The sequence below is a fragment of the Schistocerca piceifrons genome, chromosome 1, assembly GCF_021461385.2.
Source record: "Schistocerca piceifrons isolate TAMUIC-IGC-003096 chromosome 1, iqSchPice1.1, whole genome shotgun sequence".
Taxonomy (NCBI): domain Eukaryota; kingdom Metazoa; phylum Arthropoda; class Insecta; order Orthoptera; family Acrididae; genus Schistocerca; species Schistocerca piceifrons.
The window spans coordinates 1,170,182,637-1,170,203,380 of record NC_060138.1 but is presented as its reverse complement, the minus strand read 5'-3'; the positions used below and the strand labels follow the sequence as shown (position 1 = coordinate 1,170,203,380).

Below are 20,744 nucleotides of genomic sequence, written 5' to 3'. Positions count from 1 at the left end.
TACCTTGCTGTGATTGGTTAAAAATTAACAAAAATAAATTATGCTAGTAACAATTTATTTGGGTTTCATACGAAAACCATAAAATTCCTATTCCGAATATGAAAGACCAAAATTAAAACTATAAAAGAAGTGAAAATCAGACTGCAGGTCCAGATCAATAAACAAAAAGTGGGAGGAGTGATAAAGAAATCTGATGGCCAAGAGAATGAAGAAGTATAGATGCAGGATAGGCCACAAAAATACTTTGGTTAACTCCAGACTTCCAAAAGGATTCACTCATTGGGTCATCTCACACTGGTGGACTCCAAGCTCTTGAACTGATACACAGAGGTTTCCTGTTCTGATATCCAAGTATGTTTATGAAAGAATAGAACAGACTTGATATCTGTTAGCAATTAGCCACTCCTCCCCTCCCCTTCCATTCTCTTATTTTATTTTATTATTTATTTACTTATTTATTTTTTTAGAAATGAGTATTTTTTCTGCCTCGGCTGTTATTAGATGTTTTTATTCAAGTTGCAATTTCAGCCTATCAGCCAATATCAAGTGTTAGCTCATTATGACGTGTCTCATTGCATAATTGTTCCTTATAAGAGGATACTGTCCTTCTGTCAAGCATGTTTACACATTTCGTGCATAATAAGACAGGAATGTTTGTCATTTATATAAAAGGATGTAGCACTTCATGTTATACTTCTTACTGAATTCAGTCATCTGCATTATCGATTCTCACAGTGCATCCACTAGGAGTGACATTTGGCAGCAAAGAGTCTGTCTATCATTTGTGCCGAATTCCCGCAGTTACGCAGGGTCGGCATGGTTAATTGGATTTGGCAAGGTTAGTTTAAGGGGTGGCCAGATGCTCTTCCTGCCGCCACCCCATATCCCCCAGGATGGAATTAGTGTACCCCAACTGTCTGCGATTAGCATAATCCATAGAAAAGTGCGAATGTGTTCAGATGTCCGCAAGCTGTGTAACTGAGGCAGGACATGGGGACCAGTTTGGTATTCACCTAGTAGGATGTGGAAAACCACCTAAAAACTACAACCAGGCTGGCCGGCACACCGGCCATCGTCGTTAATCCGCTGGGCGGATTCGATTCGGGGACAGTGCGCATGCCTGAGCCCAGGAAGCAATGCATTTAGTGCTCTCACCTAACTTGGCAGGTTGGAAGCAAAGAGTGCACATGACATAAATCAATAAGAATTATTATGCGAACTCATCATCATCAGTTTTCTGCTATATTAGCAGAGGCTTTGCCTCTCCATTTTCTGTGATCCATTGCTTCCTTCTTAAGGCTGCTGTATGTTTTTCCGTCCATCACATCATCCAGTATCTGAAAGCTTTTCTTTCCTTGCTTCCTTTTCCCTTCTACATACCCTTCTAAAACTGTTTTTAACAGTCCACCATTCTTTCTTAATATATGCCCAATCCAATTTCTTTTTCTTCTTTTTATTACATGTAGTAACTGTCTTTTCCCTCCCACTCTTCTCAGTACCACTTCAGTTTTTACTATGTCCTTCCAACTTATTCTTTCCATCCTCTGCCATGTCCATATCTCAAAAGCATCCAGATTTTCTCTGTCTTTCTTCCTCAAAGTCCATGTTTCAGCACCATACATAAGAACACTCCACACAAAACATTTTATGAGTCTTTTCCTCAGTTCCCTGTCCAGACTGCTGCAGAAATTCTCCTTTTCTTATAAAATGCCTCTTTTGCCATTGCTATCCTTGTTTTAATTTCTGTGGTGCACTTCCAGCTGGTGTCTATCCTGCTTCCAAGATACTTAAAATTTAGCACCTGTTCTAATATTTCTCCATTCAGCATAATTTTTATTTCTTTATTTCCTCCTAGTGCCAATACTTTTGTTTTCTTTTTGTTAGTTTTTCACTAGCTTCAATGGTGTCCACTAAATCCTGTAATTCTTTTTCCCCTGTGGCTAGAAGGACCATGTCATCAGCAAACCTCAAACACCCTACTCTTCTTCCTCCAATTTCTACTCCTTTGTCATCTAATGAACACTGGTCAATCATATTTTCCAAGATTTTCCAAGTAGAGGTTGGAAAGGGTAGGTGATGGACAGCATCCTTGTCCTGCTCCTTTTCCTTGTCTGATCCAAGTTGTACTTTCTCCTTTCACTTTAACTGAGGCTTTTTGATTAAGATATAATGAGTTTACAAGTCTTCATGTGACCTACTACATCCTTTTATATAAAAGACAAAGATTCCTGTTTTGTTATGCTTGCTGATTATGTAAACATGGATGATTTGACAACAGCGTCCCCTTAAAAGGAATGGTTAAGCATTCATACACTTCACACAAAATTCCTAGGTATATGGGTGGATGAGCCCTTGAGAGGGGAAAAGCCTCTAGAAGTTTTGAGTAAATAACTAAGTAAATACTGTTATGTGCTAAGAATGCTTCAGAAATGTTGCAACACTGAATCACTGCTGTGTGCCTATTATGCTTGTATGAACAGTTTGCTTAGATATGGTGTGATCTTCTGGGGAAATGCAGGTATGGCAAAACAAGCTTTCAAACTTCAAAAAAGGGCCATTAGAATAATGAAAGGGGTTCCCAGTAGAGTGTCATGCAGGAATATATTTAACGAAATTAAAAAATGTCTCTTCCTAGCTTATACATCTAAGAATGTGTTTGCTTTCTGAAAACTCACCAGGAATTTTCAACATTAAATAATCAGTTTCATAACCATGAAACAAGGAACAGAGATGATTTTCACAGAAACATCCACAAAGGAGCGCTCTACCAAAAAAGGGTAAACTACCAGCCCAAAATACTTTTTACTGCATTGCCTGCTACAATAAACAAAATTAAAGAACTTCATAAATTTAAGGTAGACCTTAAACAATTTTTACTAGCACATAGTTTTTATAACGTTGAAGAATATCTGAATATGGAAAAGTAATATTATTTATATATACTGATATAAAATATTTGTATTTATTATCAAAGTTTTTGAAACAAATTAAATATAAGAAATTATATTGTAATTGACTACATTCATACAATGTATATTGTTAATGGATGAAAACAGAGATTGATTGATTGATTGATCGATTGAAAAGAAAATCTCAAATGGAAATAGGTAACTGTTAATGGAATGGCAAGAGTTTCAAGTAAAAGAGAAGAAAAGAAAGACAAAGTATACTAAACAAAAGCAAACAATTGAGAAAAACCTCCCAGAGGCTTTATGAAGGTACAATGCAAATCTGATACGAGAAACAATTGAGAAAAGAGTATGTTGGTAGCCATTACATTTCAGCAGTGGGAGACTAACAGTACAGAGAATCAAGAGATGAATTATAATCACAGAAAATTCATAGTGGAAGTAACAACTAGTGAAACACAAAATTCATTCAAGGCACAAAGAAATAAAAACTATTCAAGGTACAAAGAGAAAGAAAAGGGACCTGGAGATGGTGTTTCTCAATAGAAATCATTAAAGGTGACGAAAATTAATAATAAATGAACCTGCAAAATTATGTACAGAAATCCTGCAGAGGAAGACATTCCCTAAGAATGGGAATTATACTGTAATTTTCAAACAAAATGAGACAGAGGATGCATAAAAGCTACAGACATATCATCCCTCTTCCATAATGCACAACGTACTTTCTAAAATCATCATCAACCACATGGAAAAGACACTGCATTTAAAGCAAGCCCAGTAACAAGCTGTCTTTAGAAGAGGATATTTTGGACTGTTCCAGTCTCTTATTTTTTATGGGCTGCTGGAATGGGAACACACTTCACATACGAGGGTTGGAACTTAAATAGTGGCAACTATTTATAACGTACAAAATAGATACATGTTTCAAAATTTTACTGACCTTGAAAGTAGTCAGCAGCATTTTGTATAACCCACTGCCAGTGATGTGAAAGTCATGGAATACTCTTAGCAGTGCCAGTTGTGCTGACAGTTCGAGTAGCGTGGTCTATTGCCCGACAAATTTGTAGCAGTTCTGAAGCAAATTCCTTGATGTGTTTCCTTCAGTTTATAAATCGAGTTGAGCTTACAAGTGTTTAAGTCACGGGCATGCAGTAGGTGGTATAGCACTTAGCAGCCACAGCAGTCAAACAAATCAGTGACAGCTTGCACTGTACGTGCTTGAGCATTGTCCTGCAAAACAATGGTCCAGTCCTGCAGAAAATTTCATTGCTTCTGTCATGGTCATATGTTGTGTTCCAAAAATGAACAGCATAGAGACAGAAGTGATGACACTTTCTGCAGGACCGAACCATCATCTTGCAGGACAATGCTCAAGCACATACAGTGCAAGATGTTAATGATTTGTTTGACTGCTGGGGCTGCTAAGTGCTATACCACCTACTGCACTCCCCTGACTTAAGCCCTCGTGAGTTCAACTTAATTTATAAACTGAAGGAAACACTTCATGGCATTTGCTTCAGAACTGCTACAAATTTGTTGGGCAATAGAACGCACTGCTCGAACTGTCAACACAACTGGCATTGCCAAGAGCATTCTGCGACTTCCACATCACTGACATCAGGTTATACAGAATGCTGCTGACTACTTTGAAGGTCAGAAAATCTTTGAAACATGTATATATTTTGTACAAGCTGTAAATAATAAATAGTTGCCACTATTAAAGTTCCAACCCTTGTATAAGCAACATATAGAAAATTTAATATATATATCATAAAGGAAACGTGTAGGGCTGGCTAAAGAGATCACTGTCAACCTCTGTTTGGAAAACTTAAGGTTTTTGTTGTTATCTGACACTGTCAAATAGAGAGACAAGTGATCTGTTATGTTGAAATATATGGATAAAATATCCTAAGCCAAGATCACAAAAATATCTTTGTTGGTAACTAGTTCCAGCTCATTGGTGAGACATCTTTGGATAAAAAATACAGAAAACTGCATATAAGAGCTAAACAACAAGATACAGTTAATAATTTAATATCAATTATATGATACATGCCAATATAAAATTATTGTTTTGTTCAGTGTGTACCAGCCTCCAGGCTTTACACATCATCATAACCTGTTGAGCTGAATTGTTCTTATTAAAGTAAAGGATCATGAAGTGTTCAATGCATACCAGCATCCAGGCCTTACACATTGCCATAACCTGTTGAGCTGAACTGCTCTTAAATTAAAGTATCTTGAAGGCATGTACAAAATGGAAAATATAATAGATTGTGACAAAAAATAAACATGCACAAAAGTATATTTGGTAAGTGGTATAAAAATGAATATCTTACATAAAGTAGAATGTTGTCATTGGTTAAAACAATTTCTAATATTGGCCATTTATCATTTATAGATCCTCATTGAGGTACCTTCCTTTAGGAATGTGGATGTACTCAACGATATGTCTCAACTGTGATATGACTTTCAAAATGATGGAGCACAGCAATCAGTTGTCCTTTTCTTTCAGGTTTTATTAAAGCAAATATAGATTTTGGCTAGTGCCTAGCCATTACCAGTGCACTATTTCATAGTTTCAGTACATGTCCTCATATGTCAGTCCCCTTTGGTTTGGGCTTCTGTCACAGTTCATTCAAGAATACGGTGAAAAGAAAAGTTATTACTCACCATACAGCAGAGATGCTGAGTTGCAGATAGGTGCAACAAAAAGATTGTCACAAATAATAGCTTTTGGCGAGTAAGGCCTGTGTCAGAATTAGATGACAATACACACATACACACTCACACAAACACAACTCACACACATGACTGCAAACTGATGCCACACTCAGTGACTTGTGACAGTCTTTTTGTTATGCCTATCTGCAACTCAACATCTCCGTTATATGATGAATAGCAACTTTCCTTTTCACAATATTGTTACATTCCTCCTGGATTTTCCATTGTTTGAGTTCATTCAAGAACTGTAACAAAAGCCCAAACAACAGGGGATTGACATATGAGCTCATGTATTGAAACAATGAAATAGAACATGAATAATGGCTAGGCACTAGCTGAAATCTCTATTTGCTTTAATAAAACCTAAAAGAAAATGATGACTGATTGCTGTGCTCCATCATTTTGAAATTTATAATTCCAGTGTACTTATTTCCACACTTGTATGTTAATACAAGTGATTGACAGGGGTGACAGTTACATAGTCCATTAAGTGGATGTAAACAAGACGTATCTTGGAAGTACTAGGGTTGTCAGAGAGATGCTTTATATGTAGCATCATGGTTCCATAAAAAAATCATGACAACTGAAATTTGGAATATAATTGTGCTAAACTTATGTAAAGTTCTTTATTATTCATTAAAGTTTTAGCACCCAGATATTAAACCAAATACCAGGTCTGCTCAGAAATTCCGGAGCATTTGTAATCTTGTGCCAATGGTGTGTTGGAGCAAAATGTTGTTGGCATCCCTGCACACACCTGTGTTTAATATGCAACTGCTGGAAGTTTCATTGTTATATGTCTGTTAGTTATTGTTGAGTATGCATTGAGTAGAACGCTGTGTCACACAGTTGGCAATTTTGAGATGACAAAGTTAGTGGTGCAACACGTCCGCATAACATTTCATATGACACTCAAGAAAGCCTTTACAGAGACACATCAAATGATGCAGGATGCCTACAGTGACTAATGCTTAGGCTGTACCCAGTGTTATAAATGGTTCACATGGTTTAAAAATGGCTGGATGGAATGCAGAGATGACCCTCGGTCAGGGCGCCCTTCGGCATGTACCGACAATGCTCATTTCAGGAACGTCAACAAAATTGTGTATGCCAACTAAAAACTGACTGTCCAAGAGATTGCAGAAGAATATAACATTTCAGTTGGATCATGTCATGAAATCCTGACACAGAATCTTGTAATGCATTGTATTGCCATGAAGTTCATCCCATGGCTCATGATCAGAAAGACCTTTGCCTTGCAATCTGTGAAGAGCTTTTGGATAGCACAAATGAAAATGAGGAGTTCCTTAAGAGAATCCATAAATGGTGGCGAGGCATAGGTCTATGGTTATGATGTTGAGACCGAGGTTCAGTCACACAATGGGCTGGGATGGTTCTCCAAGACCCCTGCTGTCAATTGTTCATATAAACACACAGGTATGGCAGTATGAACACAGGATCTAAAAATGATAAAGGGGCAACATCAGAAATTTTTGTAACCAATGACAACCTTTTACTTTAGGTAACATAATAGTTTTATACCACTTACCAAATATACTTTTTGTACAGCTCTATTTTTGTCATGATCTTACATATTTTCCAGTATATACATGCCCATAAGATCTTTCAGTATAATAAGAGAAATCCAGCTCAACAAGTTATGACAATGTACAAAGCTTGGTGGGTGATATACACTGAACAAAATAATAATTTTATATTGATAGGAATCATACAGGGTGAGTCACTAACTATTGCCAACTAGAATAACTCTGAAAGTATGATAGTAGCTGAAAAGTTTGTGGGACAAATGTTGCATGGGACAATGGGGGCCTTAATATGACATTGGGTTTTTGTTGCTAGGTGGGGTTGCTTCAGAGATATGAAGGTCAACTTTTTTTTTTTTTTTTAAATGAGATGCTATAGTTTGGTACTTATTTTCTGATAATGGCCATCGAGATGAACCCAATGACGTGTAACAGTAAGGTCTTTGAATGTGAATGACGGTCACAAAGGTGGCTGAGCATTCTTTTACAGAAAGTGTTCAAAATGATGACCATTGGTATCAATGCAGTGCTGCAATCTTCTTATCTTGGACTGAGTGGTATTCCTAATCACTTTGGCACTTATCAAAGCACATGCTCTGACAGTTCTCTGTCGTGTATCATGCAAATACTAAATATTCGCCAAATACAGCGTATCCATCTAATGTGCCATTGACATGTAAACATCATTTGATGGTTTCGCAGTACAACACTAACAGGAATGGTAAGACTAATATCATTGAATCAACTGAATGTGAATGATGTATTCCTTCAAAGAACAAGTCGATATGCATCTCATTTATGGAGAAAGCCAATGAAATTCAGTGACAGCTAAAGAATTATATGCTGAAAGATATCCTAAATGTACTCACGGTACACATCATACATTTAAATATGTGTATGATGAATTGAGAACAATTGTATCTTTAATGGATTGGAAACATATCCGGCAAAGGAAAGTGTGGTGTCACCGCCAGACACCACACTTGCTAGGTGGTAGCCTTTAAATCAGCTGCGGTCCGTTAGTGTACGTCGGACCCGCGTGTCGCCACTATCAGTGATTGCAGACCGAGCGCCACCACACGGCAGGTCTAGAGACACTTCCTAGCACTCGCCCCAGTCGTACAGCCAACTTTGCTAGCGATGGTTCACTGACAAATTACGCTCTCATTTGCCAAGATGATAGTTAGCATAGCCTTCAGCTACGTCATTTGCTACAACCTAGCAAGGCGCCATTACCAGTTACAATTGATGCTGTAACATGTACCGTCAAGAGCGATGTTCACCAGTTATGGATTAAAGTTAAGTATTCCAGAAGCTACGTATGTTTTTTGATAGTCTCAATTCCTTGTCCTGTTCCAGACCTCACGCCAGCCTGTGTGAGTTTAAACGCGTGCCTTTTGGCTTCCTTACAGTGGGTTGGCTGTCTTGTCAATCCACAACAAGTGGCGACAAGGCCACATCGCGTTCATAACTATACTGCCCTGATTTACTTGTGTAATGGCTTCGCCACAATCTCCAGATGTACTGTCCGAATTTTATCGCTTACAGAACCAGCAGACGCAGGCCTTACAGGATGCCCTTGGACAACTCGTCCAGGGTCAACGTGCAATGCAAAACAATGCGGCAGCTGCCGCTCCACTGCTCCCGCAGCCACAACACTCAGTTGCACCACCTTTTCATCCTTTTGATGCGGCACTGGAAAGCTGGACGGAGTGGTCACGCCAATTTGGATTCCATCTTGCCGCCTACAGAATTCAAGGTAACGAGCGGCAGCCTTTTTTGTTAGCATCCGTTGGCGTCCACACATACTGTGTCATACACAAATTATTTCCCCGACGCGACGTAGCAACTCTGTCCTACGACGAAATTTTGTCTGTGTTAGATGCATATTTCAAAGAATCAGTCAATGTAGTTGCGAAAAGGTATACCTTCTTTCGTACGGAATGTACGGCAGGTCAGACTAATAGGGAGTGGGTTGCAACCTTGCAAGACCTTACTAGGGATTGTGCTTTTGAGTGTCAATGTGGACTCCCTTATTCAGATACTATGGTACGTGATGCAATTGCACAGAACGTTTCTGATGTTCGTATACGGGAACAGATTTTGAAACTAGTCAATCCCTCCCTTCAACAAGTGATGGACATATTGGATCGGCAGGACACACTTCACTTTGCTCAGGAATCATTTGAAACTTCGCCAGCCGTGTGTCAGGTTAACTGGCCCACCGGGTGAGCTGCACAGAACAGTAAACAGTCCTCGCAACCGGCCGCGCCAAAGCCGCCTGGCTCTCAGTCACATGTCCCGTGCCAGCAAGCAAATGCAGTGAAATCATGCCCGCGGTGTGCTACTAGACATTCGCGTGAGAATTGCCTGTCACGCCAAGCTATTTGCTTTTTCTGTAATAAAAAAGGACATGTTCAAAGTGTTCGCCAGAAAAAGCTCAGATTGGACACTCACAACCATTCCAGGCCCTTTGCTTCGCGCTGAAATCGAACCAAGGATACTCCGGCCCGCGACACTTCACCCATGGAAATTCATACAGTTCATGCCACTCCGTCCAGTGTCAATCTCTCTCACAGTGACTGTGTTCGTCCCACACATAGTGTGCGTCGACATCACCGGAAATCCCATCAAGTCGCAAGTGATTTTGTACCAGTGTCACTTCACAATGCACGAGACAGTCGCACTTGTCGTCAACAGGACAATAAACTTTTTGTCGATTTGGACATTAACGGCAAAGTGATACCGTTCCAGCTCGATACCGGAGCTGCAGTTTCACTGCTCAATCACGAGATGTACAAACAGCTGGGCACACCTCCGTTGTGTGCCGCAAATCTTAAGTTAAGTAGTTATTCAAGACAAGCGATCCCTGTGTTAGGACAGTGCTGCCTTTTTGCAACATACAAGGGACAAAAAAAACTTGTGTCATTTTACGTCCTTCATTCTTCTGCTGCAGTGAACTTGTTTGGTTTCGATTTATTTCAGTTGTTTAACTTGTCTATAGTCAATCAGGTCCTATCAGTGAACCAGACTGTGCCTTTGGACAGTGTTTCTCGTCTCTGTGAAGAATTTGCAGACATTTTTGCACCGGGCCTCGGTTGGGCTAAGAACTATAAAGCACATTTGGAACTGAAAGTAAACGCGCAACCAAAATTTTTCAGAGCGCACAATGTTCCCCACGCATTGCGTGATGAGGTCGCAAAAACATTACATGATTTGGAATCACAAGGTCTAATTGAACGTGTGCAGGCTTCTCTCTGGGCATCACCCTTAGTCATTTTGCAAAAACCTTCCGGAAAATTGAGACTTTTTGTGGACTTCAAGGCAACAGTGAATCCACAATTAGTGACTGCAACTTTTGCTTTACCCTGCCCGGAAGATCTTTTTGACACACTGTGCCCGGGTAAATATTTTTCGAAGTTGAACCTAGCAAATGCGTACTTGCAAATACCAGTGGACGAAGAATCCCAGCGCGTTTTGGTGGTTAACACGCATCTTGGTTTGTACTGATTCAAACGACTGCCATTCGGGTGTGCATCCGCCCCTGCATTGTTTCAGCAATATCTACAAACTGTTTGTGTGTCGGTCCCTACTGCAGCAAACTATCTGGACGATATTGTGATCTCCGGAAAGACGGATGAAGAACATTTAGCCAATCTCAGAACATTATTTCAGGTCTTGCGACAAAATGGTCTTCGCTTGCGGAAGGACAAATGTGTGTTTTTTGCTCGTGACTTACCCTATCTGGGACATGTACTCAATGCCCAAGGCATACATCCCAGTGCCGAGCACCTCCGTGCCATACAAGACTTGCCTTCGCCGCAGAATTTGAAGCAGCTACAGAGTGTGCTGGGAAAAATTAATTATTATCATCGCTACGTGCGCCACGCCACGCCTCTTCCATTTCAGCTCCACTTCATCGCTTATGCCATAGAGGTGTTCCGTTTGTCTGGACGATGGAATGCGAACGCGCCTTTCGCCAGTTGAAATCGGCGTTGCTTTCCAATACTTGCCTTACGCCATTTGATCCCCGGAAGCCCCTTTTGTTGATGGTAGATGCATCGGATTTCGGGATCGGGGCTGTGCTTGCGCACAAAGATGGTTCGCACGATCGCCCTATTGCCTTTGCGTCCAAATTGCTCTCGTCTGCACAAAGACATTATTCACAGATCGAGAAAGAAGCATTGGCTCTCGTATTTGGTGTTACAAAGTTTCATGATTTCTTGTATGGTCGTCACTTTACCATCCTCACAGACCACAAACCTTTGACATCGCTTTTTCATCCGAACAAGCCTGTACCTCGACGTACAGCGCAGAAATTCATTCGCTGGTCTATTTTCCTCTCGCAGTACCGCTATGATATCTTGTATCGGTCCACTGCTAAGCACGGAAACGCCGATGCGTTGTCCCGTTTGCCTGTTGCTGAGGATACAGCATTCGATTCCTCCGAACTTGCTTGTATGTTCATTGATTCGGAAACCAATGATGTGGTCGAATCGTTTCCGACTGATTTTCGTCGTGTAGCTACAGCCACAGCTGCAGACCCTGTCCTTGCTACCGTTCTGCGTTTCGCTGCTACTCAATGGCCCTTGTCAAAGTCACGGATCGGGGATCCGTTGGTTCGCCGATTTTTTGCTCACAAGGAGAGACTTTTTGTACGACGTGGTGTTTTGCTGTTGCGTTCTGATAATGATCAGTCCAGGGTCGTGGTCCCACGTTTGTTACAGTCCTCTGTCTTACGGCTTCTCCACCAAGGACATTGGGGTATAGTGAGAACGAAACAACTTGCTCGTCGACACTGTACTTGGTTCGGAATCGATGCCGCGATTACGAATATGTGCTCTTCTCGCATGGTGTGTGCTGAACAACAATCAGCACCACCGCGGAAATTCTTTGCATGGCCAACAGCCCCTTCCCCTTGGCAACGCTTACACATCGATTTTGCTGGTCCCTTCTGGCATGCTCGATGGTTGGTTCTGGTCGATTCATTCAGTAATTTTCCTTTTGTTGTCTGGATGTCTTCCACGACGTCATCTGCCACCATCCAAGCGTTATCCACTCTCTTTTGCATTGAAGGTCTTCCACAGGCTATTGTTTCCGACAATGGCCCACAATTCATGTCCGCAGAATTTCAGTCATTCTGCAAGGCCAATGGTATTCAACATCTGACGTCTGCGCCATTTTCGCCACAGTCAAACGGTGCCGCTGAACGATCGGTCAGGACTTTCAAGTCACAGATATTGAAGCTGAAAGAGTCGCATTCTTGGGAGGACGCGTTATTGCTCTTTTTGTCCTCGTATAGCTCTCAGCCCCGAGATGGTCGCTCGCCAGCTGAGTTGCTTCACGGTCGCCCTCATCGCACCTTGATGTCTTTGCTATATCTGCCGCATCAGGTTCCTGTGCAGTGGCAGACACCTGCTTTTGCCCCAGGCGACGTTGTCTACTACCGTCACTATCGAGGTTCACGGCGTTGGCTCGAAGGGCACATTCTTCGCTGCCTCGGCCGCACGATGTATCTGGTTTTGGGGGCTTCTGGTGAGGTGCGTCGGCATCTCAATCAGCTGCGCCTCTGTCATCGCACGGGATCTGCCGCTCCCCGTCTGATTTCAGCGACGGTGCCGTCCGGTCAGCGCCCTGGGGACCCATCTACTAGCTCGCCTCAGCTCCAGGTGTTCCCGACGCTGCCTTCCATTTTGCCCCATGGCGACGCGCCGCCGCCTGTTCTCCCGCCGGCGACGCCCACAGTGGACGCGTCACTGCAACCGCTGGGCGCCTCCCTGGGTCACGCGCCGCCGATCGCTTCCCGTGACCAGTTGTCCTCCGCCATGGAACTCTTGCCCGCTCCGGACCATATGTCACCTTCGCCCGTTGGGTGCCACGGCCCGATGGAGGTCGACCCTTCGGCCCCTCCTGTCTCTCTAAGGGCGCATACACCGCATGTTGACGTGCACCCTGAAGCAGGTTTTCAGGCATTTCGTCGCTCCCCTCGGGCCGAATGACAGGGTGCGGGTGACACAGCCTCACCTGTTGTTAGGCTCCGCACCTCGTCGCATACGTCAACATGGGGTCCTCTCCACAGCGGGCGGAAGCCTTATGCCACAACCGTATGCCGATTTGTGGGGGAGGAATATGGTGTCACCGCCAGACACCACACTTGCTAGGTTGTTGTTGTTGTTGTAGTCTTCAGTCCTGAGACTGGTTTAATGCAGCTTGCCATGCTACTTTATCCTGTGCAAGCTTCTTCATCTCTCAGTACCTACTGCAACCTACATCCTTCTGAATCTGCTTAGTGTCTTCATCTCTTGGTCTCCCTCTACGATTTTTACCCTCCACGGTGCCCTCCAATACTAAATTGGTGATCCCTTGATGCCTCAGAACATGTCCTACCAACCGATCCCTTCTTCTGGTCAAGTTGTGCCACAAACTTCTCTTCTCCCCAATCCTATTCAATACTTCCTCATCAGTTATGTGATCTACCCATCTAATCTTCTGCATTCTTCTGTAGCACCACATTTCGAAAGCTTCTATTCTCTTCTTGTCTAAACTAGTTATCGTCCATGTTTCACTTCCATACATGGCTACACTTCATACAAATACTTTCAGAAACGACTTCCTGACACTTAAATCTATACTCGATGTTAACAAATTTTTCTTCTTCAGAAACGCTTTCCTTGCCATTGCCAGTCTACGTTTTATATCCTCTCTACTTCGACCATCATCAGTTATTTTGCTCCCCAAATAGCAAAACTCCTTTACTACTTTAAGTGTATCATTTCCTAATCTAATTCCCTCAGCATCACCCGACTTAATTCGACTACAATCCATTATCCTCGTTTTGCTTTTGTTGATGTTCATCTTATATCCTCCTTTCACGACACTGTCCATTCCATTCAACTGCTCTTCCAGGTCCTTTGCTGTCTCTGACATAATTACAATGTCATCGGCGAACCTCAAAGTTTTTATTTCTTCTCCATGGATTTTAATACCTACTCCGAATTTTTCTTTTGTTTCCTTTACTGCTTGCTCAATATACAGATTGAATAACATCTGGGAGAGGCTACAACCCTGTCTTACTCCCTTCCCCAAACACTGCTTCCCTTTCATGTCCCTCAACTCTTATAACTGCCAGCTGGTTTCTGTACAAATTGTAAATAGCCTTTCGCTCCCTGTATTTTACCCCTGCCACCTTTAGAATTTGAAAGAGAGTATTCCAGTCAACATTGTCAAAAGCTTTCTCTAAGTCTACAAATGCTAGAAACGTAGGTTTGCCTTTCCTTAATCTTTCTTCTAAGATAAGTCGTAAGGTCAGTATTGCCTTACTTGTTCCAGTGTTTCTACGGAATCCAAACTGATCTTCCCCGAGGTAGGCTTCTACTAGTTTTTCCATTCATCTGTAAAGAATTTGTGTTAGTATTTTGCAGCTGTGGCCTATTAAACTGATTGTTTGGTAATTTTCACATCTGTCAACACCTGCTTTCTTTGGGATTTGAATTATTATATTCTTCTTGAAGTCTGAGGGTATTTCGCCTGTTTCATACATCTTGCTCACCAGATGGTAGTGTTTCGACAGGACTGGCTCTCCCAAGGCCGTCAGTAGTTACAATGGAATGTTGTCTACTCCAAGGGCCTTGTTCTGACTCAGGTCTTTCAGTGCTCTGTCAAACTCTTCACGCAGTATCATATCTCCCATTTCATCTTCATCTACATCCTCTTCCATTTCCATAATATTGTCCTCAAGAACATCGCCCCTGTACAGACCCTCTATATACTCCTTCCACATTTCTGCTTTCCCTTCTTTGCATAGAACTGGTTTTCCATCTGAGCTCTTGATGTTCATACAAGTGGTTCTCTTTTCTCCAAAGGTCTCGTTAATTTTCCTGTAGGCATTATCTATCTTACCCATAGTGATATAAGCCTCTACATCCTTACATTTGTCCTCTAGCCATCTCTGCTTAGCCATTTTGCACTTCCTGTCGATCTCATTTTTGAAACGTTTGTATTCCTTTTTGCCTGCTTCATTTACTGCATTTTTATATTTTCTCCTTTCATCAATATTTCTTCTGTTACCTAAGGATTTCTACTAGACCATGTCTTTTTACCTACTTGATCCTCTGCTGCCTTCACTACTTCATCCCTCAAAGCTACCCATTCTTCTTCTACTGTATTTCTTTCCCCCATTCCTTTCAATTGTTCCCTTATGCTCTCCCTCAAACTCTGTACAACCTCTGGTTCTTTCAGTTCATCCAGGTCCCATCTCCTTAAATTCCCACCTTTTTGCAGTTTCTTCAATTTTAAACTACAGTTCATAACCAATAGATTGTGGTCAGAGTCCACATCTGCCCCTGGAAATGTCTTACAATTTAAAACCTGGTTCCTAAATCTCTGTCTTACCATTATATAATCTATCTGTTACCTTTTAGTATCTCCAGGGTTCTTCCATGTATACAACCTTCTTTCATGATTCTTAAACCAAGTGTTAGCTATGATTATGTTGTGCTCTGTGCAAAATTCTACCAGGCGGCTTCCTCTTTCATTTCTTAGCCCCAATCCATATTCACCTACTATGTTTCCTTCTCTCCCTTTTCCTACTCTCGCATTCCAGTCACCCATGACTATTAAATTTTCGTCTCCCTTCACAATCTGAATAATTTCTTTTATTTCATCATACATTTCTTCAATTTCTTCGTCAACTGCAGAGCTAGTTGGCATATAAACTTGTACTACTGTAGTAGGTGTGGGCTTTGTATCTATCTTGGCCACAACAATTCGTTTGCTGTGCTGTTTGTAGTAGCTTACCTGTATTCCTATTTTCCTATTCATTATTAAACCTACTCCTGCATTACCCCTATTTGATTTTGTGTTTATAACCCTGTAGTCACCTGACCAGAAGTCTTGTTCCTCCTGCCACCGAACTTCACTAATTCCCACTATATCTAACTTTAACCTATCCATTTCCCTTTTTAAATTTTCTAACCTACCTGCCTGATTAAGGGATCTGACATTCCACGCTCCGATCCGTAGAACACCAGTTATCTTTCTCCTGATAACGACATCTACTTCAGCAGTCCCCGCCCGGAGATCCGAATGGGGGACTATTTTACCTCTGGAATATTTTACCCAACAGGATGCCATCATCATTTAATCATACAGAAAAGCTGCATGCCCTCGGGAAAAATTACGGCTGTAGTTTCCCCTTGCTTTCAGCAATTCGCAGTACCAGCACAGCAAGGCCGTTTTGGTCCCAGATCTTGCTAGGTGGTAGCCTTTAAATCGGCCGCGGTCCATTAGTATACATCAGACCCACGTGTCGCCACTATCAGTGATTGCAGACTGAGCGCCACCACACGGCAGGTCTAGAGACACTTCCTAGCACTCGCCCCAGTTCTACAGCTGACTTTGCTAGCGATGGTTCACTGACAAATTACACTCTCATTTGCCGAGATGATAGTTAGCATAGCCTTCAGCTACGTCATTTGCTACGACCTAGCAAGGTGCCATTACCAGTTACCATTGATGTTGTAAAACATGTACCGTCAAGAGCAATGTTCACCAGAAGCTACATACATTTTTTGATAGTCCCCATTCCTTGTCCTGTTCCAGACCTCACGCCAGCCTGCGTGAGTTTAAACGCGTGCCTTTCGGCTTTCTTTATAGACCAAGATAAGTTTAACCAGATAAATGCTCAGCCTGTTGAGAATGGTCTTTCTGATCATGGTGCACAGCTAGTTACAATATATGACATAGCTCCATTCAGCAATACTAAACAGTCCTCCAAAGTAGTACGTTCAGTCAACGATTTAACAATTGCAAATTTCAGGGAAAGCCTACAGCAGTTAGACTGGGATGAGGTGTACCGTGAACCTGATGCCAATTTAAAATATAATTTATTTCATGACATTTTTGTAAATGCATTTGAAAACTGCTTCCCCAAGAAAATAGTTAAATATACTCGTAAGAAACCTTGTAACAAACCATGGCTTACTAAGGGTATAAAAATATCTTGTAACCAGAAAAGGGAAATGTATCTGACAGCAAGAAAGAGTAGTGACCCAGAAACTATCAAAAATTATAAAAACTACTGTGTTATATTAAGAAAAGTTATTAAAAAATCCAGGAGTATGTGTATCATGTCTGAAATCAGCAACTCTGATAATAAAATTAAAACAATTTGGAATATTATTAAAAGAGAAACAGGTCAACCAAGAGCAGAGGAAGACAGTATTACCATCAAATTGAATGAAAACTTTACGAACAAAAAGTCAGAAGTTGAAAATATTTTTAATAATCATTTTCTAAATGTTGTGGATATAGTAGGATCCAGGTGTTCATTAGAAGATGCTAGGCTGTTAATGGAAGAGGCCATACCTATGCAATTTGATACAATTGAAATCTCACCCACTTCTCCCTCTGAAATTAGGAAAATAATAAACTTGCTTTAAGCAAAAACTCACATGGAATTGATGGCATTTCCAGCAAAATACTAAAAGCTTGTTCTCAACAGATAAGTAAGATTCTCAGCCACCTGTGTAATAGCTCTCTGGAACAGGGCATTTTCCCTGATAGACTGAAATATGCTATTGCTATACCTTTGCATCCTCCCCCCATGAACCATGGACCTTGCTGTTGGTGGGGAGGCTTGCGTGCCTCAGCGATACAGATAGCCGTACCGTAGGTGCAACCACAATGGAGGGGTATCTGTTGAGAGGCCAGACAAACGTGTGGTTCCTGAAGAGGGGCAGCAGCCTTTTCAGTAGTTGCAAGGGCAACAGTCTGGATGATTGACTGATCTGGCCTTGTAACAATAACCAAAACGGCCTTGCTGTGCTGGTACTGCGAACGGCTGAAAGCAAGGGGAAACTACAGCCGTAATTTTTCCCGAGGGCATGCAGCTTTACTGTATGATTAAATGATGATGGCGTCCTCTTGGGTAAAATATTCCGGAGGTAAAATAGTCCCCCATTCGGATCTCCGGGCGGGGACTACTCAAGAGGATGTCGTTATCAGGAGAAAGAAAACTGGCGTTCTACGGATCGGAGCGTGGAATGTAAGATCCCTTAATCGGGCAGGTAGGTTAGAAAATTTAAAAAGGGAAATGGATAGGTTGAAGTTAGATATAGTGGGAATTAGTGAAGTTCGGTGGCAGGAGGCAAAAGACTTCTGGTCAGGTGATTACAGGGTTATAAACACAAAATCAAATAGGGATAATGCAGGAGTAGGTTTAATAATGAATAGGAAAATAGGAATGCGGGTAAGCTACTACAAACAGCATAGTGAACGCATTATTGTGGCCAAGATAGATACGAAGCCCACGCCTACTACAGTAGTACAAGTTTATATGCCAACTAGCTCAGCAGATGACGAAGAAATTGAAGAAATGTATGATGAAATAAAAGAAATTATTCAGATTGTGAAGGGAGACGAAAATTTAATAGTCATGGGTGACTGGAATTCGAGTGTAGGAAAAGGGAGAGAAGGAAACATAGTAGGTGAATATGGATTGGGGGACAGAAATGAAAGAGGAAGCCGCCTGGTCAAATTTTGCACAGAGCACAACATAATCATAACTAACACTTGGTTTAAGAATCATGAAAGAAGGTTGTATACATGGAAGAACCCTGGAGATACTAAAAGGTATCAGATAGATTATATAATGGTAAGACAGAGATTTAGGAACCAGGTTTTAAATTGTAAGACATTTCCAGGGGCAGATGTGGACTCTGACCACAATCTATTGGTTATGACCTGTAGATTAAAACTGAAGAAACTGCAAAAAGGTGGGAATTTAAGGAGATGGGACCTGGATAAACTAAAAGAACCAGAGGTTGTACAGAGATTCAGGGAGAGCATAAGGGAGCAATTGACAGGAATGGGGGAAATAAATACAGTAGAAGAAGAATGGGTAGCTTTGAGGGATGAAGTAGTGAAGGCAGCAGAGGATCAAGTAGGTAAAAAGACGAGGGCTAGTAGAAATCCTTGGGTAACAGAAGAAATATTGAATTTAATTGATGAAAGGAGAAAATATAAAAATGCAGTAAGTGAAACAGGCAAAAAGGAATACAAACGTCTCAAAAATGAGATCGACAGGAAGTGCAAAATGGCTAAGCAGGGATGGCTAGAGGACAAATGTAAGGATGTAGAGGCCTATCTCACTAGGGGTAAGATAGATACCACCTACAGGAAAATTAAAGAGACCTTTGAAGATAAGAGAACGACTTGTATGAATATCAAGAGCTCAGATGGAAACCCAGTTCTAAGCAAAGAAGGGAAAGCAGAAAGGTGGAAGGAGTATATAGAGGGTCTATACAAGGTCGATGTACTTGAGGACAATATTATGGAAATGGAAGAGGATGTAGATGAAGATGAAATGGGAGATATGATACTGCGTGAAGAGTTTGACAGAGCACTGAAAGACCTGAGTCGAAACAAGGCCCCCGGAGTAGACAATATTCCATTGGAACTACTGACGGCCGTGGGAGAGCCAGTCCTGACAAAACTCTACCATCTGGTGAGCAAGATGTATGAAACAGGCGAAATACCCTCAGACTTCAAGAAGAATATAATAATTCAAATCCCAAAGAAAGCAGGTGTTGACAGATGTGAAAATTACCGAACTATCAGCTTAATAAGTCACAGCTGCAAAATACTAACACAAATTCTTTACAGACGAATGGAAACACTAGTAGAAGCCAACCTTGGGGAAGATCAGTTTGGATTCCGTAGAAACACTGGAACATGTGAGGCAATACTGACCTTACGACTTATCTTAGAAGAAAGATTAAGGAAAGGCAAACCTACGTTTCTAGCATTTGTAGACTTAGAGAAAGCTTTTGACAATGTTGACTGGAATACTCTCTTTCAAATTCTAAAGGTGGCAGGGGTAAAATACAGGGAGCGAAAGGCTATTTACAATTTGTACAGAAACCAGATGGCAGTTGTAAGAGTCGAGGGACATGAAAGGGAAGCAGTGGTTGGGAAGGGAGTAAGACACGGTTGTAGCCTCTCCCCAATGTTGTTCAATCTGTGTATTGAGCAAGCAGTAAAGGAAACAAAAGAAAAATTTGGAGTAGGTATTAAAATCCATGTAGAAGAAATAAAAACTTTGAGGTTTGCCGATGACATTGTAATTCTGTCAGAGACAGCAAAGGACTTGGAAGAGCAGTTGAATGGAATGGACAGTGTCTTGAAAGGAGGATATAAGATGAACATCAACAAAAGCAAAACAAGGATAATGGAATGTAGTCTAATTAAGTCGGGGTGATGCTGAGGGAATTAGATTAGGAAATGAGGCACTTACAGTAGTAAAGGAGTTTTGCTATTTGGGGAGCAAAATAACTGATGATGGTCGAAGTAGAGAGGATATAAAATGTAGGCTGGCAATGGCAAGGATGGTTGGTTGGTTGGTTGTTTGAGGTTAAAGGGACCAAACAGCAAGGTCATCAGTCCCTTGTTTCAAATAGACTCCATTCTGCTAACGGGACATCTCAGTATAGTCAGAAAAATAAAACGGATAAAGGGGAAACGTAAAAGGGCAGTCACGTTGTCATTAGTAAAAACAAATGAGGGA

At 41.4% G+C, this 20,744-nt stretch overlaps 1 protein-coding gene across 2 annotated transcripts in view; it reads right to left on the bottom strand.

Annotated features, from left to right (window-relative positions):
* The window catches only part of LOC124801961 (scoloptoxin SSD14-like), a 477,660-nt gene that overhangs the window by 34,923 nt on the left and 421,993 nt on the right, over positions 1–20,744 (bottom strand). The gene's annotated exons all lie outside the window — the stretch shown is intronic.